This window comes from Trachypithecus francoisi, unplaced genomic scaffold (genome assembly GCF_009764315.1).
Source record: "Trachypithecus francoisi isolate TF-2019V2 unplaced genomic scaffold, Tfra_2.0 Contig00715, whole genome shotgun sequence".
In the NCBI taxonomy this organism is placed as follows: domain Eukaryota; kingdom Metazoa; phylum Chordata; class Mammalia; order Primates; family Cercopithecidae; genus Trachypithecus; species Trachypithecus francoisi.
The window spans coordinates 43247-63690 of record NW_022680843.1 but is presented as its reverse complement, the minus strand read 5'-3'; the positions used below and the strand labels follow the sequence as shown (position 1 = coordinate 63690).

Below are 20444 nucleotides of genomic sequence, written 5' to 3'. Positions count from 1 at the left end.
TGAAGAGAATAAAAAATGTTGCAAACTTTTAACATCAAACCTGTTGTATAGCTCATAGTGACCCTCGTATTAAGCTGTGGTAAGTTCCAAGTTGTATTTCATTGTCAGTTTCTAAAAACTAGGTGAACAATGAAAAGCAGAATTCAGTTTTAAAACAAGATATTAAGATAATGTTACTGGTTGAAGGTGTCCGATTCTTGGAGCCTTGAACCAAGAACTGGACATGACACAAAAACGGAGCAAGGAAAGAATGAAGCAGCAAAGCAGAGACTGACAGAAAATGAAAGCACACTCCACAGGGTGGGAGCGCCTGAGCACAGGGAGCCTGTTACTGAAGTTTCTGGGGTTCAGATCCCCTCTAGAGTTTGCATTGTTACTTGGTGTGCACCCTATGTAAATGAAGAGGATGAGTCAATGACAAAGTCATGGACTCGGTGGATGCCCTGTGTCAATGGAGAGATACATTCCTGTCATAGCCCAAGAGTTTCCATTTGATTTAGTTCTCTCAAAGTCAGGGTGAATCGGCCTTATGTTCCTGCCTCCAGACCACTTTCTCCTGCCTCCGTGGAATGGATGGCAGGACATGGAAAAGTGTTTTGTCCAATGACATGTCCCAGGGCACTGGCAGCTGAGGACAAGAGGGAAACCAGTTGGTGCCACTGAGGAATGCTCACCCGCGTCTCCACACCGCACAGAACAAAGTGAGTGTCCTTGTCCTGAACCCTCTGAAGTAAGTATCTCGCCTCAGGCTTTCATGTAACCCTTTTTGGAGAGGCTCCTTCTCTCCTTTTGCAGCCACAAGGCAGCAGGGATAGCCCCCTCACACTGAAGTTCTTCTAAAAACAAAACCAAAAAAAAGAGAGAATAAAATAATAGAATTAATGTAATAAATATAAATAATGAAATGAAACTTTTTTTTTTACAAAGCATCTGGAATTTCATGTATTGGCATTAAAAGCAGAGAATGGGCCTATAGGCCTGGCAGGGTGGCTCACGCCTGTAATCCCAGCACTTTGGAGACCGAGGAGGGTGGATCACGAGTCCAGATCGAGACCATCCTGGCTAACACGGTGAAACCCCATCTCTGCTAAAATACAAAAATTAGCCGCCATGGTGGTGGAGCCTGTAGTCCCAGCTACTCGGGAGGCTGAGGCAGGAGAATGGCGTGAACCCGGGAGGCAGAGCTGCAGTGAGCTGAGATCCCGTCACTGTACCCCAGCCTGGGCGACAGAGCCACACTCTGTCTAAAGAAAAAAAAAGAAAAAGAAAATGAGTCTATAGAGCTCAATTCAATGGCAAAAATTAAGGAAGAATAAAAAGACTCTGCTAATAATGTGACATGAGCTGCTCATACTGTCATTTTTTCTGGGACCTAATATTGGGGAGGAGGTGGGACCACCTGCCACCAGGCTCCAGGTGATTTTCAGGCTGTTCCCCCAAATGACTGCAGCCTCTTCCCTGCTGGTCCCTTGATCCTGCTGCTGTGCTGGGCGCCCTGTGTGGCAGGAGGCACCTCGGCAGCTTCCAGTGGGATAGGCCTGCAGCATTCTGAGCCTGAATGCCATGATCACTAGGAAGTGAGGAGACACAAGCAGGAAGGGTTCAGGGATGGAGCGGCCGCTTCTCAGGGATCAGTCTCAGGCCCGAGCTGGGAAGAGTCCCCTTTCAGGACAATGGCTCCAGGCTGAGGTCAATGCTGTTTCTGTGCGTTATGGTGACTGACCTGCATCCACAGGGAAGCGTATCCGGGCTCCTTTTTTTCCAGGCAAAGTTGGGAACACCTTGAAATGGGCACTGGTGGATTTCAATTCCAGCCTTCCAGAAGCCACTCCAAATGGAAATTGAGCTAAGGGTATGTAGCTGGAGTAAGTAAACAACTTTAGGTCCCGAACAACAATTTTCAGATACAATATAGTGTGCAGGAAACATAAAGCCTCGGGACCCCAATTCACAGCCAAAAAGGAAAAAAACATTAAGCTGGAAGCTGAATCATGCAAGAACTGCCTTTCCTCTTGTTCCTAAGCAGATAGCTACAGATAAAGGTTACATATCTCCACAGGATGCTACTCTATGTTCACCTTATCTTATGTAAAGGACTGCTTTACCACATGTGAGATGAAGACAAAACTGACTATTCCCCACCTGCTCTCTTTCTCTTGCAACCTGAGGAACACCAGGCTCCCTCTTTCCCCAGCCCCACCCTTCCCTCCAGCCCACCCTTCCCTCCAGCCCACCCTTCCCTTCAGCCCACCCTTCCCCTTCAACTACTGAAGCCCTCAAAATCATCTTGGGAGGAAGGCACAGACCACAGACTGTTTCTGTGATTCCATGTTTTTTTTCTTCCAAGCATGGCCTTAACCTTGGCAGAATTAACTTTTAAATGGATTGAGATCAGTCTCAGGCACCTTTTGGTTTACAATCGCATGCCTCAGCCATCGCACAGCTCTCTGGCCTTTGTCCTCTTTTACCAAAGGAGGAGAGTGGATTCCATGTTCCTAAAATCCCTTCAGCTCTCCATAGGTTTCTGGGAGGATACAATTACCTAAGAGATTAGAGAGCGCATCATAAAATGTAAGTAGACGGTGTGTGGCAGTTAGGGTTAAGTTTGGCTGCATAAAACAGAAGACACAAGGTAACAGAGGCTCACACATATAAAAGTCTGTCTTTTCACATGAAAGGAATCTGAAGGCTTTCAATCCTCCCTGTTCACTGGATCTGTGATCTTATCAGAGAGTCCAGCTTCTCCTATCATTCCCTCAGGCACTTTGACTGAAGGTGGTTGTATCTTCTAGATCACCTCATGCCCCAAGAGAGCAGTTTTGTTCGCAATCACAGCTGCATTCAAGCAGCAGGAAAAGAAAAAATTTAAAAAGCCATACTCAGTAATTTGGCTCCTTTTAAGGAGTCCTTTTGGACGTCCTGCTCAACATTTCTACTTATATCACATGGGCCAGAATGAACCCACATGGCCACATGGGTGCACAAAGACAGCTGGGGAATGAAGCATTTAGTGTGGAGCCTTGGTCACAAGAGAGAGGAAATGGATGTTGAACCAACTGTTTCTGTCACATGGCATGTTAGTTGAGTTTGGAAGGATGAGTGGGTTATTCACAGACGGCTTGGAGAGAGACACAAGCAAGATGGTGTGTGGAAGAAGCACGCCGGAAATTCACAGATAAAAAGTCTCCTCCTCACTGCAGATTCTTCTCTCTAAAACTCAAGCGCTTCTGAATTATTTCCGTATTCTTTCTTTCTGAATTTAGAAGATTTACAAGTCAATTATATATAATGATAAGACATCCTCTTCTTGGGGATTGTTTAAAAACAAGTCTGTTTGGGTTTGGAAAGAAAACTTAGACCTACTTGGAGGGGGAGGGAGTTTCAAGGTTCCTGAACACAATGCTGGAAGGAATTCAGGCAAAATATTCTATGGTCTTCTGACTGTTCTCTGGTGCCTGTTGTGAAGTCTAAAAGCTGTGATGCTCCCCAGGAATGGCTATGTTCTGAAAGTTTTCCCAGGAAAGTGCCTTGAGCTGGGCTACATTGTTAGCTCTCTGGTTCATAGAAAGAGCCTTCTCAAAGTCCAGAGGGCACTTAGATAAGACAGACTACATGGCACTCAAGGTTTTCTCTGTGGTTTTCTTCCAGACATCTCTGAGGCATCAGAAGCACCTACTCATCTGACAAAGGGCTAATATCCAGAATCTAAAAGAACTCAAACAAATATCACAGAAAAAAACAACAACCCCACAAAGTGGCAAAGGATATGAACAGACATTCTCACAAAAGACATTCATACAGCCAACAGCCACATGAAAAAATGCTCATCATCACTGGCCATCAGAGAATGCAAGCAAAACCAACAATAGATACCATCTCACACCAGTCAGAATGGCAATCATTAGAAGTCAGGAAACAACAGGGGTTGAGAGGAATGTGGAGAAATAGGAACACTTTTACACTGTTGGTGGAATTGTAACTAGTTTCAACATTATGAAAACAGTATGGCAATTCCTCAGGATCTAGAACTAGATGTCCATATGACCCAGCCATCCCACTACTGGGTATATACCCAAAGGATTATAATTATTCTACTACAGACACATGCACACGTAATGTTTATTGCAGCACTATTCACAATAGCAAAGACTTGGAATCAACCCAAATGTCCATCTGTGACAGACTGGATTAAGAAAGTGGCACATATACACCATGGAATACTATGCAGCCATCAAAAAGGATGAGTTTGCGTCCTTTGTAGGGACATGGATGCAGCTGGAAACCATCATTCTTAGCAAACTATCACAGAGAGGAAACCAACACCGCATGTTCTCACTCATAGGTGGGAACTGAACAATGAGGAATCTTGGACTCGGGAAGGGGAACATCACCCACTGGGGCCTATCATGGGAGGGGGGAGGGGGGAGGGATTGCATTTGGGAGTTATACATGATATAAATGATGACTTGATGGGTCTGACGAGTTGATGGGTGCAGCACACCAACATGGCACAAGTATACATATGTACAAACCTGCACGTTTTCACATGTACCCTAGAACTTAAAGTTATAATAATAAAAAAGAACAGCACCATAACCTTTAGTAAAACTGAGTACTGTGGAAGTCATTGTTTTAAAAACCTTTTTTATTGGCTGGTTTTTGGAAGTCAGTGGTGACATTTCAAGGAGGAGTTGTCATTGGGAAGGCAGATTTCAGGAGGTTTTAGTAAGAGTGCGTGAGAAGTTGAGGAAGGAAGGAGGACAGATGACTTAGAAAGATTCCTGGTGGCGACTGGAAGTGCAGAAATAGAATGGTGACTTCAGGGAGAAGCAATTCAAGGAATGTTGTGCTTTTGCTTCTCTCTTTTCCGTCCCTCTCCCCATCTCTCTTTCCTCTCTCTCTGCCTCTCACTTTGTCTGTCTGTTTCTCCCTCTCTGTGTCTCTCTCCTGTTGCTCTGTCCTCTTTCTGTCTCTTTTTAAGACTCTGTGTGTGTCTCTGTTTCTCTCTTCCCCTCATCTCTTTCTCCATCTTTCTATGTCTCTCTGTGTCCCTGCTTCTCTGACTTTTTCTGTCTCTCTCTCTCTGTCTCTCTCACTCTCCCTCTCTCTCTCTCTCTCTCTCTGTGTGTGTGTCTCATTCTCTTGGTTTCTCACTCTCACTCTCCATCTCACAGCTCTCTTTGGTTTCACTATGCAAGCGGACTCTCCCCACCTGATGATCCAGTGGGATTAGCAGGAACCGAGTGGACTACGGCCACCACCCGCATCCTATGCCCATCCATGAACTGGAGCAGAGAAGAGGACTGATCTCGTTACTTGGCCTGGCTGGACGTGCTGACCCTCAGGATCACAGGCAGTGGAAGGAGCAGCTCCTGGAAGGTCGGAGTGGGTCCTCTGACGGATGGAAGTGACAAATATGTTGAGCAACAAAAATGATCAGCACTTGGTCTGTGGCAGCAGGAGCTCAGAAGTAAGGAATCCTAGGGCCTTATATGAGTGGCCCATTGTGACAAAAACTTTTTTAAACAAAAAAATAGCCCCTAAGGAGTGTTCCAATGACTACCTCTTAAGCAATACAATTGACCCGTGAACAATGCAGAGATTAGGGGCACCAACTCGCCACACAGTTGAAATTCAGACAATAACTTTTGACTACGCGAAAAGGAATTTACTAATAGTCTATTCTTGGGTGGCAGCCTCAGTGATCACGCAGATAGTTGGTTAACGTACATTTTGTGTGTTATATGTATTGTATAGTGTACTCTTACAGTAAAGTAAGCTAGAGGAAATAAAGCAATCATAAGGAAAATGTGTTTACTATTCATTAAGTGGCTCATCATAGAGGTTCTTCTCCTCATTTTTGCATTGAGTAGGCTGAGGAGGAGGAGGTGGGAGGAGAGGAGGAAGGGTTGGTCTTGCTGTCTAAGGGGTGGCAGAAGTGAAAGAAAATCCATCTGTAAGTAAGTGACCCACGCGGTTTAAACCCTGCTGTTCAAGGGTCAACTGTTTGAACAGGGAAGTTTTGAAGTGATCTCTCTTTTTTTTTTTTTTCTTGAGACAGTGTCTCACTCTGTTGCCCAGGTTGGAGTGCAGTGGCTCGATGTTGGCTCACTGAAATTCAGGAAGTGACCACTTTTCAAATAAGGCATGGCAGGGAAAGGGGGAGGAAAATGGCAAAAGTCTGCCCCACAAACTCAGGACCAAGATCCCCAATTTCTTCCCCTGGTGAGTGGGGCTCTCATTCTGTAGACCACAAAGTCTATTTGGGTTCAAAGACCACTTAGGCTCTGGGCTTGGCCTTCCAAGTGAAGAGGGTATCTGGGCCCTCGCAAGAATGCAGAGCTGTCCGCCCATGGATGAGTGACCGCAGCTCTGACCCTGTCCCTGGTCTGGGCTTCACTCCTCCTCCTGTAGGTGGACGCAGCTGCAGGCTCAGGAGTTCTCTAAACCAGGCAACACGTGGTTGTGGGTGGGTGTGCTTGCAGGCAGAGGAAGAGGTCTGTGGCTTACATCAGAATCTCAAAGTTGACACCCAAAAAAGGTAAAAGCTCCTGCCGGATGCTGGCATATACAACTAACAAGATAACTCTCTGGGTGTACATCCGGGCACACATGAAGAGCATTCTTGTTCATGGCAGTGGTTTCAAATATTTCAGTGAGTTTTCCCTTGAATACCTCATTCGGGAGCCACTTCAGTCCAGCGTGGGCAGCAACGGAGCTTCAAGGACTGGTAGTTATGAATTCAAGCTTGTACACAGCGACAGGTCACAGGCTGTGGAAGATACCTGTCAATCAATATTCAGAGGTAACATTCCATAACTGAAGCATAGGGCATATCTGACCTCATCTGACATGGCTAAAATCATGATTTTTTTCTAACTGGGAAATTTATGTAACTTATTTGCCAATAAAGAACCAGCTCTCTCCCCCCATTTTCTGACGTAACGCTAGTCATTAGGGAACTGTTCCGATGATGTTCATGAAAGGATAAACCAATGTCTTCCGCTGTAATACCACCTATTTCACACATATGACTCTTGCTGCTTCCATATGACCCTAAAAGTATTGGGAGTGTCAGGAAGTCTCTTTAATCATCGTTCTCCAACGTGCTCAGGAGATGGAGTCATTCTGTGAAGTGGACTTCAGTTGACACCACTGAGAAAATGTCCTAGAGAAAGCAAAGCTTGTAATGGCCTCAAACTTTACAGAAATAATGCAACTTCTTTCTTTCCAGTTTTTAGATATTAATTTTAATTAGTTCAGGGCAACCTGTTTCTGCATCAAAGTCTTGGGAAGCTTCTACCTGGTTTTATTTTATTTATTTATTTATTTATTATTTATTTATTTAGAAATAGAGTCTCACTGTGTCACCCAGGCCAAAGTGTAGTGGTATGATCACGGCTGCCCTCAGTCTCAACCTCCCAGGCTCAAGCCAATCCTCAGGCCTCCACCACCTGAGTAGCTGGGACTACAGGTGTGCCACCAGGTCCTGCGAATATTTTATTTTAATTTTTTATTTTTTGTAGAGACAGGATCTCGTTATGTGGCAAAAGCCAGTCTCAAACTCCTGGTCTCAAGCAATCCTTGTGTCAGCCTCCTAAAGCGCTGAGATTATAGACGTGAGCCACGGCACACAGCTGATTCATTATTTTATTTTCTCAGAACTCTATGCAACCTGATTCTTAATACTTAAGGAAAGAGAAGCCAGACAAAGGTGGAAGTAGTTACACACAATGTGAGTGTCATTTGGCACTTAGACAAGAGAGGCGGATTGTAAAAATAAAAGAGCCACATGTCACAATTGGCTGTGGGCTTGGATGTGGACTCCAGCACTTTTTATTTTTATTTTTTTAGGAGATAGTGTCTCACTCTCTTGCTCAAGCTGGAGTGCAGTGATATAATCGTAGCTCACTGTAATCTCAAACTCCTGAGTTCAAGTGATCCTTCTGCCTCAGCCTCCCAAGTAGCTGGGACTACAGATGTGCCACCGCTCCAGGCTAATTTTTATTTTTTTAAATTTTGTAGATGGGGTCTCCCTGTGTTGCTCAGGCTAGTCTCAAACATGTGACCTCAAGCAATCCTTCCGCCTTGGCCTCCAAAGCACTGGGATTATAGGTGTGAGCCACTGTACCCGGCCAAGAAACCAACCCCACCTGTTTTCTACATAAAGTTTAGCATCTAGATACAAAGCAAATAATTTTTAAAGATCAAGGAGTCTGAAGGGAAGCTGGTGGGAGGGGAATGGGCTGAAGGCAGCGTTTTCTGGTCTACAGTTTTGCTTATTCTTGGACTTTCCAAAGTCCCGAAAGAAGCAGAAGGAAAGTGGGAACGGAGGAAGAGGCAGGAACAAAGGAGGAGGGCTGCGCCTCTGAGGCTGCAGATTAGCCCAAGGCGGCTCAGTGGCTGGGAAGGAAGGAAGGAAGCCCCCAGGGCCGAAGGTGGAGTCAGAGTCCTGGGTCCAGCAGAGACTGGAGGGGAGGAGGGTGCCGGGAGCCAAAGACCTTCCTGCTAGCACTGCAGCCTCTTAAACTGCTTAGGCTTTTATCCAAATTTGATATGTCCGCATTTTGTAGACCTCCAAACCCAGTCACTCAGGGTAACCCAAGCAGGAAGGGGAGGATGATAGAAGAAGCTGCCCCACCTGATGATGCCCTTCTGGCTTTTATCCATTCCTGGGAATGACTCTTTCTCCAACTCGGGGCATGCCTCTATGGCAGAATACAGTGGCATTGACCAGCAGTGGAGAATTCCAAGTCCAAAAAACGATTGGCCTTTTAAAGGAAAGTAAGAAATCATCCTGCATATATGAAATATTGGGAAAAAAGGTTGTTACTAATAAATCTCAAGAGACCACTCTGGTGAGATTGGGTTTCTTTGGGGATGTGTCGAGCAGGGTGTATGTACCCAGTGGGTACATCCCACCCTTCAGACTCCTCCTTCAGCTCCTGTCTACTGTAGCAGCCAGAGGGCAACTCCGGTCCTCATCTCCTCTGAGCAACCCACTCACTCATTCACTCACTCATTCATTCACTCGCTAACTCATTCACTCACTCACTTATTCACTGCTTCACTCGCTCACTCATTCATTCACTCGCTAACTCATTCACTCACTCACTTATTCACTGCTTCACTCGCTCACTCTTCACTCACTCAGTCGTTTACTCATTCACTCACCCTTTTACTAACTCACTCATTCTTTACTCATTCACTACTCACTCCACTTCATCACTCCTTCACTCATCACTCATTCACTCACCCATTCACTCACTCACTCATTCACTCACTCATTCACTCACTCATTCACTCCTCTTCACTCACTTCCCATCATTCATTCTCATCTCACTCACTCCTTCACACTCACTCACACTCACTCATTCCTCATCATTCACTCATTCACTCACTCGCTCACTCACCATTCACTCAGTCGTTACTCATTCACTCACCTTTTATTCACTCACTCGTTCATTTACTTATTCACTCACTCATTCACTCATTCACTAACCCATTCACTCACTCACTCACTCACTCATTCACTCGCCCATTCACTCACTCACCCAGTCACTCACTCATTCATTCACTAACCTATTCACTCACTCAATCACTCACTCATTCACTCATTCACTCCCTCATTTACTCACTCAGCCATTCACTAACTCATTCTTTCACTCACTCTCCCATTCACTCATTCACTCATTCACTCACTCACTCATTTCCTCATTCATTCACTCAATCATTCACTCACTCAATCATTCACTCATTCACTCACTCATTCACCTCTTCACTCACTCATTCACTCACTCACTCATTCACTCACCCTTTATTCACACACTCACTCATTTATTGACTCATTCACTCACTAATTGGTTCATTCACTCACTTACTTCTTCACTCACTCATTTACTTGTTCACTCACTGACTCATTCACTCACTCTTTCCCTCACCCATTCATTCACTCATCCACTCATTTGCTCACTCACTCATTCACCCACTCACCCATTCACTAAGTCATTCATTCACTCACTCACCCATCACTCATTTATTCCCTCGGTCACTCACTCATTCACTCACTTACTCATTCACTCACTTATTCACTTACTCACTTATTCACTCACTCATTCACTAAATCACTCATTCATTCACTTACTCACTTATTCGCTCATCCATCCATTCACTCGCTCACTCATTCACTCACTCAGCAATTCACTCACTCACTCACGTTCACTCATTCACTCATTTACCCACTCACTCACTCATTTACTCCTTCACTCATCCACTCACTCACTCATTCACTGACTGACTCACTCACCCATTCACTCATTTACTCCTTCATTCACTCACTCCTTCATTCATTCATTCAGCAGCACCCATGACAGGTTCACTCTGTCCTGGGCTCTGGTGCTGCCCTGGGCCTGCAGCAGGGAGTAGTCAAAGATGTCTGAATCCACGGCATTCAGAGTTCAGCAGGGGGACCTCTGGAGAAGCCCAGCAGATAGGTGAAATGCCCCATGTGTGACACGGATGAATATGTTTGAAGAGAAGCAGGGAGGGAACAGGAGTGTGCATGAGCCCAACATTTCTAAGAGGGTGATCTGGAGAGGCCTCACCATGCAGGAGACCTTGCAAGAGAGACCTGAGGAAGGTGGGCAGAGTGGGTAGGGAGAGGGCTGGGCTGAGGAAAGAGCAGGCTGGGCCTGAGGTTGTCGGGTGCCTGCGTGGGCTTCTGGGCAGCACCAGGATCTGAAGGGACCAGAGGACAGGCCAGTGTGCCATGTGTGGGGCCTGTGACTCCGAGTCAGCAGAGAAGATGCCTGAATTACATCCTGATAGGTGCACCCTGACTTTGAAGCTGAGGACACCTGAGGCATGGAGGTGGGGTGGAGGTGGGGGCAGAGCGGGGGATGGGGAGGGAGCCAGTTCCGGTCCAGGTCAGAGGTGGTGGCTTGGCCCCAGTGGCTCCAGATGCAACGAAGAGTCAAGAGGGACTTTCCTGAGGGACTTAGATGCCGGGGTGGAGGAGAACTGCAAGGCTTCAGCCTGAGGCCCTAGGAAAATTGAGTCACCAGGAGCTGAGCTGAGGAAGACTGAGCAGTGGGGGATTGTGCGGGGATGCAGAGGCCTGAGCTCAGTTTGGCCTCTGCAGATTTGAGATGCCCACTCCATGCACAGGCAGAGACAGCAGGGAAGGGGAAGATGCTGCAGCTCAGGTAGCCCTGAAATGTGCAGCCCGACATGCTGGGGCACTGGGTCATGGTGCCCTCATGGCTGGGAGCTGCTTCCCTCCTGGGATGCCAGAACTCCTTTAGGGCACATCCACAGTTCCTGTGCTCACCACAGAGGGAAAGTGGGAAGGGCATCTGTCCCTATGCATGTTCTCCTTCACCTTGTTCTAGGCAGGTCCCAGGCAGCACCTCCCCTCCCAAGTGGCTACCCTTGGCCCCTGCCCCTAGTGTGCACAGCCAGACCCTCGAAGACGGCTGGATTCAGAGGCTCACTTCTAATGAATAGAACCAGGCAAAAGAGATGGCGTTCTCTCCTGAGATAGGATTGGGAGGGGCTGCAGGTTCTGTCCACTGGAACTCTCCCCCTGGCTCTTGCCAGGTGCTAGTTCTGGCAAAGCCAGTTACCTGCCCAGGGCAGAGGGTATCCTGAAGCTGATGCTACGGAGAGACTGGGGCCTTCAGTCCAACAGCCTGCAAGCAACAGAATCCTGCCAGCAACACAGAAGTGAGCGTGGAAGCAGCTCCTCCCCTGATGAGCCTGAGCCTTCAGAAGACACGGCAGCCCTGGGCAGACACCTGCTGCAACCGCGGAGAGCCCCTGGGGCAGAGGACCCAGTGAAGCCTGCACTCCTGGCCCAAGGAGTAATCATTCCTGGGGTATAAGTGTGTGCTGGTGTGGGCCACACTTTGGAGTAATTTGTCAAGGGACAATAAAGAACAAACACACACCTCAGATCCTACTGGGTAGAAGCTGTACGGTCAGCACGGCATGTAATATCTTCCTCTTGAATTATGATTCATTGCTAAGACTCAAGATTTAAAAAAAAAATCTCTAGTTGTAGCACCATTAAAATACATGACTTGCAAAAAAAAAAAAAGAGCCATAGCTATTCTTTTGCATCTTAGCTACAGGTATATATTAATATATGTTAATTCCTTTGACTGACTGAGCAATGGGCCAAACTCATGAGAACAGATGTGTGAGGATGGTAAGTGACCACCCTGACCCCAGCCCTTACATACAGACAAACTTTTGAATATAATCCGTAACCTTGGGGGTCTTGACACTCTAAATTTTATTGTTTTTAATTAACTATTTCTATTCCCTAAACAATACCGGTTCATCAGAGAGAAAAATGGCATTACCTATACTAAGCAAAAGAAAGGAAATAAAATGCTCAGAAACATTTACACATGTATGCAGACTCATACACACACACACTCGCACACACAGGCTCACACTGTGTCTAGGCCTGCCTTTTCACTTATTTGTATGTCCTGAACATATTTCCATGTCAGTAGACACTTACCTTCGTAGCGATAACAGCAATTAAATATTACTGCAGCGTCTATTTTTACCATCATTTATTTAACTCATTATGTTTGAACTGTTAGGTTGCATCTATCGTTTTCTGTACTACAGACAATTTCATGACAAATGACCAATCCCCTAATGTTCAATATAAAAATATCAATTGTATAAGGAGATAAGGGGTATTTGGCTAAAATAAAATTCAGTGTGCTCCACCTTCTCCACATGTGATATGCTCTAAAAAGGCATGAATAATTAAATTAGCCCTTCCATTCTCCAGCACAGATCCTGAGCCCAGCGGTGGGTGCAGGTGCTTAGAGCCTCGGTCTGCTCTTCTGCCGCCAGAAGGCAAAGGCCACTCAACTGCCACCTTAAGACCCCCAGGATTCTCCTCTCCTTTTTTATTAGTAGAGTAATGCTCAGGCTCAGTGCATGAGAGCAGCGCTCTCTGACTTTGCATTCATCAGAGTAACCTAGGGGGCTTGTTTAAAAATACACATTCCTGGCCAGGCACGGTGGCTCAAGCCTGTAATCCCAGCACTTTGGGAGGCCGAGACGGGCGGATCACGAGGTCAGGAGATGGAGACCATCCTGGCTAACACGGTGAAACCCCGTATCTACTAAAAAATACAAAAAACTAGCTGGGCGAGGTGGTGGGCGCCTGTAGTCCCAGCTACTCGGGAGGCTGAGGCCAGAGAATGGCGTAAACCCAATGAGGCAGAGCTTGCAGAGATCCGGCCACTGCACTTCAGCCTGGGCAACAGAGCGAGACTCTGTCTCAAAAAAAAAAAAAAAAAAAAAGAATTACACATTCCGTGGCTGGGCTCCCAGAAACTGGACTTCAGTGGTTTAGTGGGGGTGTGCATAGGCCAGGTGATTCTGAGGACCACGAGGGGTTAGGAATTGCCCCGTTAATTATGGCCAAGGGAGAGATCAGACCATCCAGCATTGTCCGCAGCATATTTTTTTCCCCTCTTTTGCAATGAATATTTGATGCTCAGCGGGATGAGCCCCAGGATGAGGCACACATCCAAGAAAAATTCATGCCTCTCCATCTTTTCCCCAGGATTGCCCTTTGGCAAGACTCTCCTTTGCGATTGCTTCACCTTCCCCGGTTCATAGAACAAACCTCTTCTTAGTCTCTTTTGTTGTCTCTTGTCTGTTCAACAAACACCCACTATGCAGGACCATCCTCCGGTAAGCCGTCGAGTGGGGCCGTTTGGGAGCCCTTCTTCGTGGGGTGGGCACTGAAGGAACCGGGGCCCCATAAGCCCGTGCTTTTGTGGGGGCTGCCCCCTCAACCACGGCAGGGTAACAGGCACCAGGCTGTTAAGCTGTGGATGGGCAACCGCACATCGCATTGGATGTGCATATTTCAGCACATGGAGTTGGCCAGTGAAGCCGGCCGAGGTCGACACAGCCTACAGCAGCGCGCGTGTCAGTGGGGAGGAAGGGTCGTCCCGCCTCCCCCCCAGGCCAGTCCTGTTGCGCCTCCTCCTGCCCCACTCTGACTTTCGCGCGCCCAGGTGTCTCTGAGGGTCGCGCCCCCATACCCTCCTCCACCCCAAGGCTTCTTCTCCCCAAGGGCCGCGCTGGGGGCCCAGGAGTGCCACAGCCCCCATGGGCCCGGGAAATCGTAGCTTCGTCATAGCTAAGCCCGCTGCGCTCAGCTTTTCCCACCACCTGGAGGATCCACTCTCTGTGCCTCCTTCCCGACCTCAGGCTGCAGAGAAAACTTGGGGGCGGGGGTCGAGGAAGCCGCGCCCTGAGGCTCCCAGCGCAGCCCCAGGAGGAATCCTGCCGGGAACTAGAAGCTGTGCGCGCGGCCGGGCTCCGCGCAGACAACAGCCGGAGCGGCCGGGCCTGCCGCGAGCCTCCGCGTCCAGGTGGGTCTCCGCGCCCCAATTCCACCCCGCCCCGCCATCGGCGCTCCCCGCAAGTGCGGGGTTTCCACCCGCCCCGGCGTTCGCGCCCACTCACAGTCTCCCTCCCCCTCGGGAGACGCTCCCTGCGTTCTATCCCGTCCCGCCCTGGCGCGCCCCGCAAACGATGTGACCCCGCCCCCCCCCCGCGGTCTCCCCTCCCCCGGACGCTGCCCCTGCCCCGACTTGGGGAGCTCCGGGCATCTCTAAAGCCCTCAACCAGAGTCCTCCAACCCACCCGCCAGGCTCGCGCACCAGCAAAGCGGCCCCACCCGCAGGAACCCCGCCCACCTTGGCGCTACCCCCGCCTCTGCGGCCTCCCCCACCGCTAGCGCGGCCCCCCATAAGACGACCCCCGCGTAGGTGCTCCTGCCCACACCCACCCCCCCCCCCCCAGCCCCTGCCCCTTTCCCTCCCCTGCCCCTGCCCCTAGCCGCGCCCCCGCAGCCCCTCCTGTGCCGTCGGGCCCCCCCGTCACCGCCCATTGGCGCTGGGGCCGGGCGGGGGCGCGGGCGGGGCGGTGGTTCCGAGTCGGGCGCGCGCGGGCAGGGTCCCCATTGCCTGCTGCGCATCTGGACTAGCGGCTGCCTTTGGCCTCCTCGCCATGGACGCGGACGACTCCCGGGCCCCCAAGGACTCCTTGAGGAAGTTCCTGGAGCACCTCTCTGGGCCGGCAAGGCCATCGGCTTGCTGACCAGCGACGGGGATGCTCAAGGTGTGCGCCCCCCTCCCAGCGGCGAGGGAGGGACGGACGGAGAGGGGGAGAACAGGGCGAAGGGGATGGGGGGACCGGGCAGAAGAGCGGGGAAGCGATGGGAAGAACCGGGGAGAAGAGCGGGGAAGCAATGGGGACAACTGGGGGGAAGCCCCTGTCGGGGAGCGGCGGGGGTACCTGCGGCGCGGCATGAGCGGCCAGGCAGCCCCGGGGTCCTTGCCGGGTGGGGCGGAGGAGGAAGGGACATGGCGGTAGGAATCTCCATCCGGAAGATAGTGAGCTTTCCACCCCCTCCGGTTTATGTTTTAAATTGAGCCTGGCAGAGGGGGTCGCCTGGAGGACCCTCGGAGTCGTTTCTGCCTCTTAGCTGTAGATGGGGCCGGGCTTCCCCTCCGAAGCGTGGGTACAGCGCGATGACTCCCTAAGTGGCCCCCGTCCCCCAACTCCGCCCCACGCCACCCCTAGCATGTGGAGGAGAGGGCCGGGTCCCCTCGCGCCTCCTGTCGCCTCAAATGCACCTTCAGTAGGAAAAACAAAAGCACTGAATAATTTTCCAACATGACCCTGTGGTTAAGCCATTAGATACTCCAGCCAACAGACTGAATCACTTTAAAATTCACACCATTTAAAATGGTTGTGAGAGTTGCAAAGCTTTACCGCTAAACTTTGAAGTAATTGAAGCATTCTGCTCCACTTGCTTACAAACTAGGGTTGGGGATAACTTTCAGTCAAAGTAGCAACCTTCTAAATCCAGCTAGATGCGAGGCTCCCACTGACACAGGAACAGACAGTGGCCCTTGTTTATTCTCCTGTGTTCAGATACTTTGTCATTCTCTTTTGTATCCTGATCATCACTCTCTCTGCTTTTCCAATTCAACTAAAGGGAGTTTAGTTCTTTTTGGGGAAGCTGTGGTTAGTGGTTTCTTTTCATTTTTGCTTAATCTCTTAAGTCTGGTGCTTGCATTTACCCAAATGGACTTTTCTTTAGTACGACAGTGCCGTAGCTTAGGCTTCTCCCTCCATATCTGCTCCCCAGGAGCCCCCCTAAAATGGGTGCTGGAGATCCAGCCCCCCCTCCGTGTGCCATTTTCTTTGAGTCCAATGTAGGTTTGGCTCAGAGAAGAAAACGGGCCTCCGGGTTAGGTGCCTCTGATTGTTTGCTTGTGAAATGTTTAATGATAAGGCGCCTTCCAAACTAAGTTTACACATTGATAGTTGTAGCTTGAAGTATCACTGCAGTCATAAGAACAAGAAATACTCCCATAAAGAAGATAGGCAGAAAAAGCCATAAAAGTTTAATAAAGTGCAAATAAAATGGTGTTTTTTTTGTTTTTGTTTTTTTTTGAGACGGAGTTTCGCTCTGCCACCCAGGCTGGAGTGCAGTGGCCGGATCTCAGCTCACTGCAAGCTCCGCCTCCCAGGTTCCACGCCATTCTCCTGCCTCAGCCTCCCGAGTAGCTTGGGACTACAGGTGCCTGCCACGCGCCCGGCTAGTTTTTTGTATTTTTAGTAGAGACAGGGTTTCACCATGTTAGCCAGGATGGTCTCGATCTCCTGACCTCGTGATCCGCCCGTCTCGGCCTCCCAAAGTGCTGGGATTACAGGCTTGAGCCACCGTGCCCGGCCAATATAAAATGGTGTTGTAAGAATGTACAGTGGGAAATGCTCTCAGTCCAGACAGATCGGCTGTGGCGTCCTCCTGTAAATACATTCAGCCACGTGTGGCTCTGATCGCAATCACTACTGCGAATTGTGATCCAGAATGTTCTTGGGGTCTGATGCCTTGACTGTGCCAGCAGCTGACTCTGATTGGGTGTCACGGCGGTGATGTGCTTAGCGCGGCCAGCTGGGCTGAGGGGTGGACACCCGTGCACTTGCCACGTGCAGGCGTTATTCTGGTGATGGAGTTGCAGGCGGTGCGGATTGTCCACCTGGGCTACTTAAAGTACCGGGAACCCAACCGCGGGCGGGCGCCTCCCAACATGGGAGCTGTCTTTTTTATCCAGAGCCCTCTGCAGACCCCAGCCGCCGGTCCCTGAGCCCATGGGGAGGCACCGGAGGGCTCTGCTGGGCCATGGAGGTCCCCAAGCAGGTGGTCGCTCATTGCTTGTGGAGTGGTCCATGGCCTGTGAGTTTATTCCCGGGGTCTGTGTGGGCGAGGTTAAGCAGTTCACAGCTGGGCACTTACCCCTTACACAGATGACACTAGTTAAAGTGGAATCTATATTAGCTCTCATGGGAGTGCGTGAGGAGCTGGAAGGTTGGGGAGGCTTGGCCGTAGCACTAGAGCCCGGGTTCCTGACGTTCTGCATCTTTCTGTTGGGCCGTCAGGGCTGCTATGGGTTCTGAAGACAGTGGGTGCCATATGGACCAGGGGATGCGGAAGCCTCTAGAGGCCGCGGGAGGGAAGGAGACGGTTGCCTCCCTAGAGCCAGCCCTGCCGACACCTCGATGTTAGCTGGTGGGACCTGTTTTGCACTCCAGCTTCCAGAAATGCGAGAAAATAAGTCAGTGTTTAGGGCGCTAAATTTGAGGTGATTTAGTAGAGAAATAGTAAAACTAGCCCATGAAGGTGCACGCATTGAAATGTGCTCTGTCCAGGTGTTCACAGTGGCATGAGGAGGATGGCATTAGGGTTCTGGGAACCGTGCAGTTTTACTGAAGGAAGGGGGCTCGCCACACTTTTCCTCATGTCCGTCCAGGAGACAGGGACTTAGAATTCTGACTTTATTTCTTATGGGAACCAAGTCACAGTCAGAATACGGTGAGGGCTGAAACGAGCTTCCTACAGCCTGAACTGGGAAGAGGAATCGCAAGTAGTTTGGTGTTTTCTACACAGAACTGACCTGTCCTTTCAGGTTTTTGTTAAGTTCTGGAAAAGGGAGAAGCCAGGCACACCTCGGTGAGGGACAGTGTTTTCTAGGGGTGCGGCTTCAGCCTGAACGTGGCTGTGTGGCTGGGAGGCTCAGAAACTGCCCTCCAAGGGCACTCATCTGTTCCTTATTGCACTAATATCTCATTTATAGAAATCCACAGAAATGACAGAGCAGTGCGGGAGGCCTCTGGTCTGGATGGGTTAGTGTGGGCCGAGGTCACGGGGTGTTGTCCCAAGTGCTTATCCTGATCTGGCAGAGGCTCTGTTCCCAAATAATTACTCCACAGTTTCAGAGCCTATATCTGAGGGATAATCTTTTACTTGTTGCATAAAAGCAACAAAAGGTTCTTGAGGGTCTAAAATCCATTTAGTAGTCATGGCTGTAAACTCAAATATGGGGCTTTGGGATGGAGTAGAAACCACCATCACCTGGCGTGGACGCTGCGTGGTATTTTTAGCATGGTGGCCTGCTCGTGCCTTGAGCTCCATCTGCAGTGTGAGCAACAGCTGTGCAGTTGAGAAATGTGGGCAGGTCAGCTTGCTCCTCCAGGGGCCTGTGGCATCCGGTGAGGGGCCTGGGATGAGGCCACATCAGTGGGAAGGAGCTTGGTTTGTGTCAGCTGATGTCTGCCTCTACAGGCCCACAAGCCCCAGAACCCAGTTTTTCCTTTGGTCATCTAATGCCAGAAAAAAACCTGTTAGAGATTCTCATAATTTATATTAGTGAATCTTTGACCATGCATAAAATGTTATAAATGCCCGAGGCTTTACAACTTGGCAGATGTGTAACTCACATGTTTATGATTGAATCAAACTGTTGAGATATTTGTTTCACTTGAAGGTGTTTAGCATTTATGCACAAACCAAATGCCACTAGCATTTTGAAAGAGTATTTTGGAATTTTAAACAGAGTGGACAGTGCTGGGTCTCTGGGATGCTGGTGAGGTGGACGTGACCTCAAGCTCTTGGGGTTGCAAGCAAGTAGGATTCCTAAATTGTCACACCTGCAGTGCTGGAAGTCAAAGTGGATTTCTGTAAATGAGGTATTAGTGCAATAAGGAACAGATGGGTGCCCTTAGGGCAGTTTCTGAGCCTCCCAGACACCCAGGAGGAAGCAGGGGGTGGGGAGAGGAGTTACCCACCAAAACCTGGATGGCGGAGCCGGGTTTGCTTGTGGCCCTGCGTGGCAGATCATTACGTGCATAAAGAAGAGGAGCACCCCTTGAGGGCGGTTTCTCGGCCCCCTTCAGAACCGCAAGTGGAGACCCCCAAGGTGGGGTTCGGTTATCCACAGAAGCCTGGATGGTGGAGCCGGGTTTGCTGGTGGCCCTGTTTGCAGTTCATTACGTGCAATAAGGAACAGGTGAGTGCCCTTGGGTGGTTTCTCAGCCCCCTTTGGAACCTCAAGTGGAAGACTTCCCAAGGTGAGGGTTCCGGTTATCCACAGGAGCCTGGATGGTGGGGCTGGGTTTGCTGGTGCCGCTGCGTGGCAGGTCATGCATGGAGATATGGGAGGTGAGTGGAGTGGGAATAGAGGATGCACCCTCCAGTTACTGCTAGGAGTTGGCTCTGGTAGCAGAGGGGGCATAGAGGGATTCCCATCAGGGGCAACACGCTGGGGTTCCACGTGTGCTGGATGCCGAGGTGTGGCTATATGTGATCTCAGTCTCCACAGCCACCATGGGAAGTGGGTTGAGTTACCTTCCCATCTCATATTTGAGAAATCTCGGGCTCACATCACAGCTGGGTAGGGTGGAACTAATGTCTCAGGCAGGACGTTGGCCCCAGAGCCCAGCTCTTACCCCTCCTGCTATTTTCAGTCCACCAAGCTTGTAGAGAGGTATGTGCATTGGTGGGGGGCAGCTGAGAAACCAACACAGTAGAGGGGGGCAGGAAATAAACCAGGCAGGAGACAGGCAGTGCTTGGGAGGTCTGGGTGTGGGGGGCACCTCTGGGCCTGTGAACCCCGTTCTGTGCTCCTGGCTTGCCCAACTTTGACCCTCAGCCACATGCTGCGTGCTTTAGGTGAAATCTCAGTCCCTCGCGTGGTGTGGGCATCTTTTCTCCCTGGCTTTGCCTCTCCTTAAATCACGAAGTCTCAGTGGGGATGGCGGGGTGGTTGGGGGGTCTATGGAATTTGCCCTCCACCTTCCCATCCTTGTCCTGTCCTGTCTGGCCTGTTACCTGAATGTCTCTTCAGAGCCTGCAAATCAGTGGAGGCCATGGCAGCCTCTCGCTGACCAACCTCTCAAACTCTTATTCATCGGAATCATATTAAATGCTGATTCCTAGGCACCCCCCATTAGACTCTGCACCTGCCTGGCATGGGTACTTTGAAGAAGGTACAGAGGGTTGCTGGGCTGTTCCAGGAGGGAATTTGCATTTGTAGAATGTCCACTGT

The 20444-nt window shown here is 49.7% G+C and overlaps 1 long non-coding RNA gene across 2 annotated transcripts; it reads right to left on the bottom strand.

The window, feature by feature from the left end:
- Window positions 1–1186: 1186 nt before the first annotated feature.
- Window positions 1187–6687, bottom strand: LOC117088047. Of its 2 annotated transcripts, XR_004438981.1 has the most exons (5): window positions 6511–6687; window positions 5213–5392; window positions 2406–2542; window positions 1724–1846; window positions 1187–1244 (listed from the first exon to the last, which is right to left on the bottom strand). It is a non-coding gene; the product is annotated as an uncharacterized LOC117088047 (long non-coding RNA). The 2 variants fall into 2 exon arrangements; XR_004438980.1 differs by lacking the exons at window positions 1187–1244; window positions 1724–1846 and having other exon boundaries at window positions 2374–2542; window positions 6511–6684.
- Between the last annotated feature and the right edge of the window lie 13757 nt (window positions 6688–20444).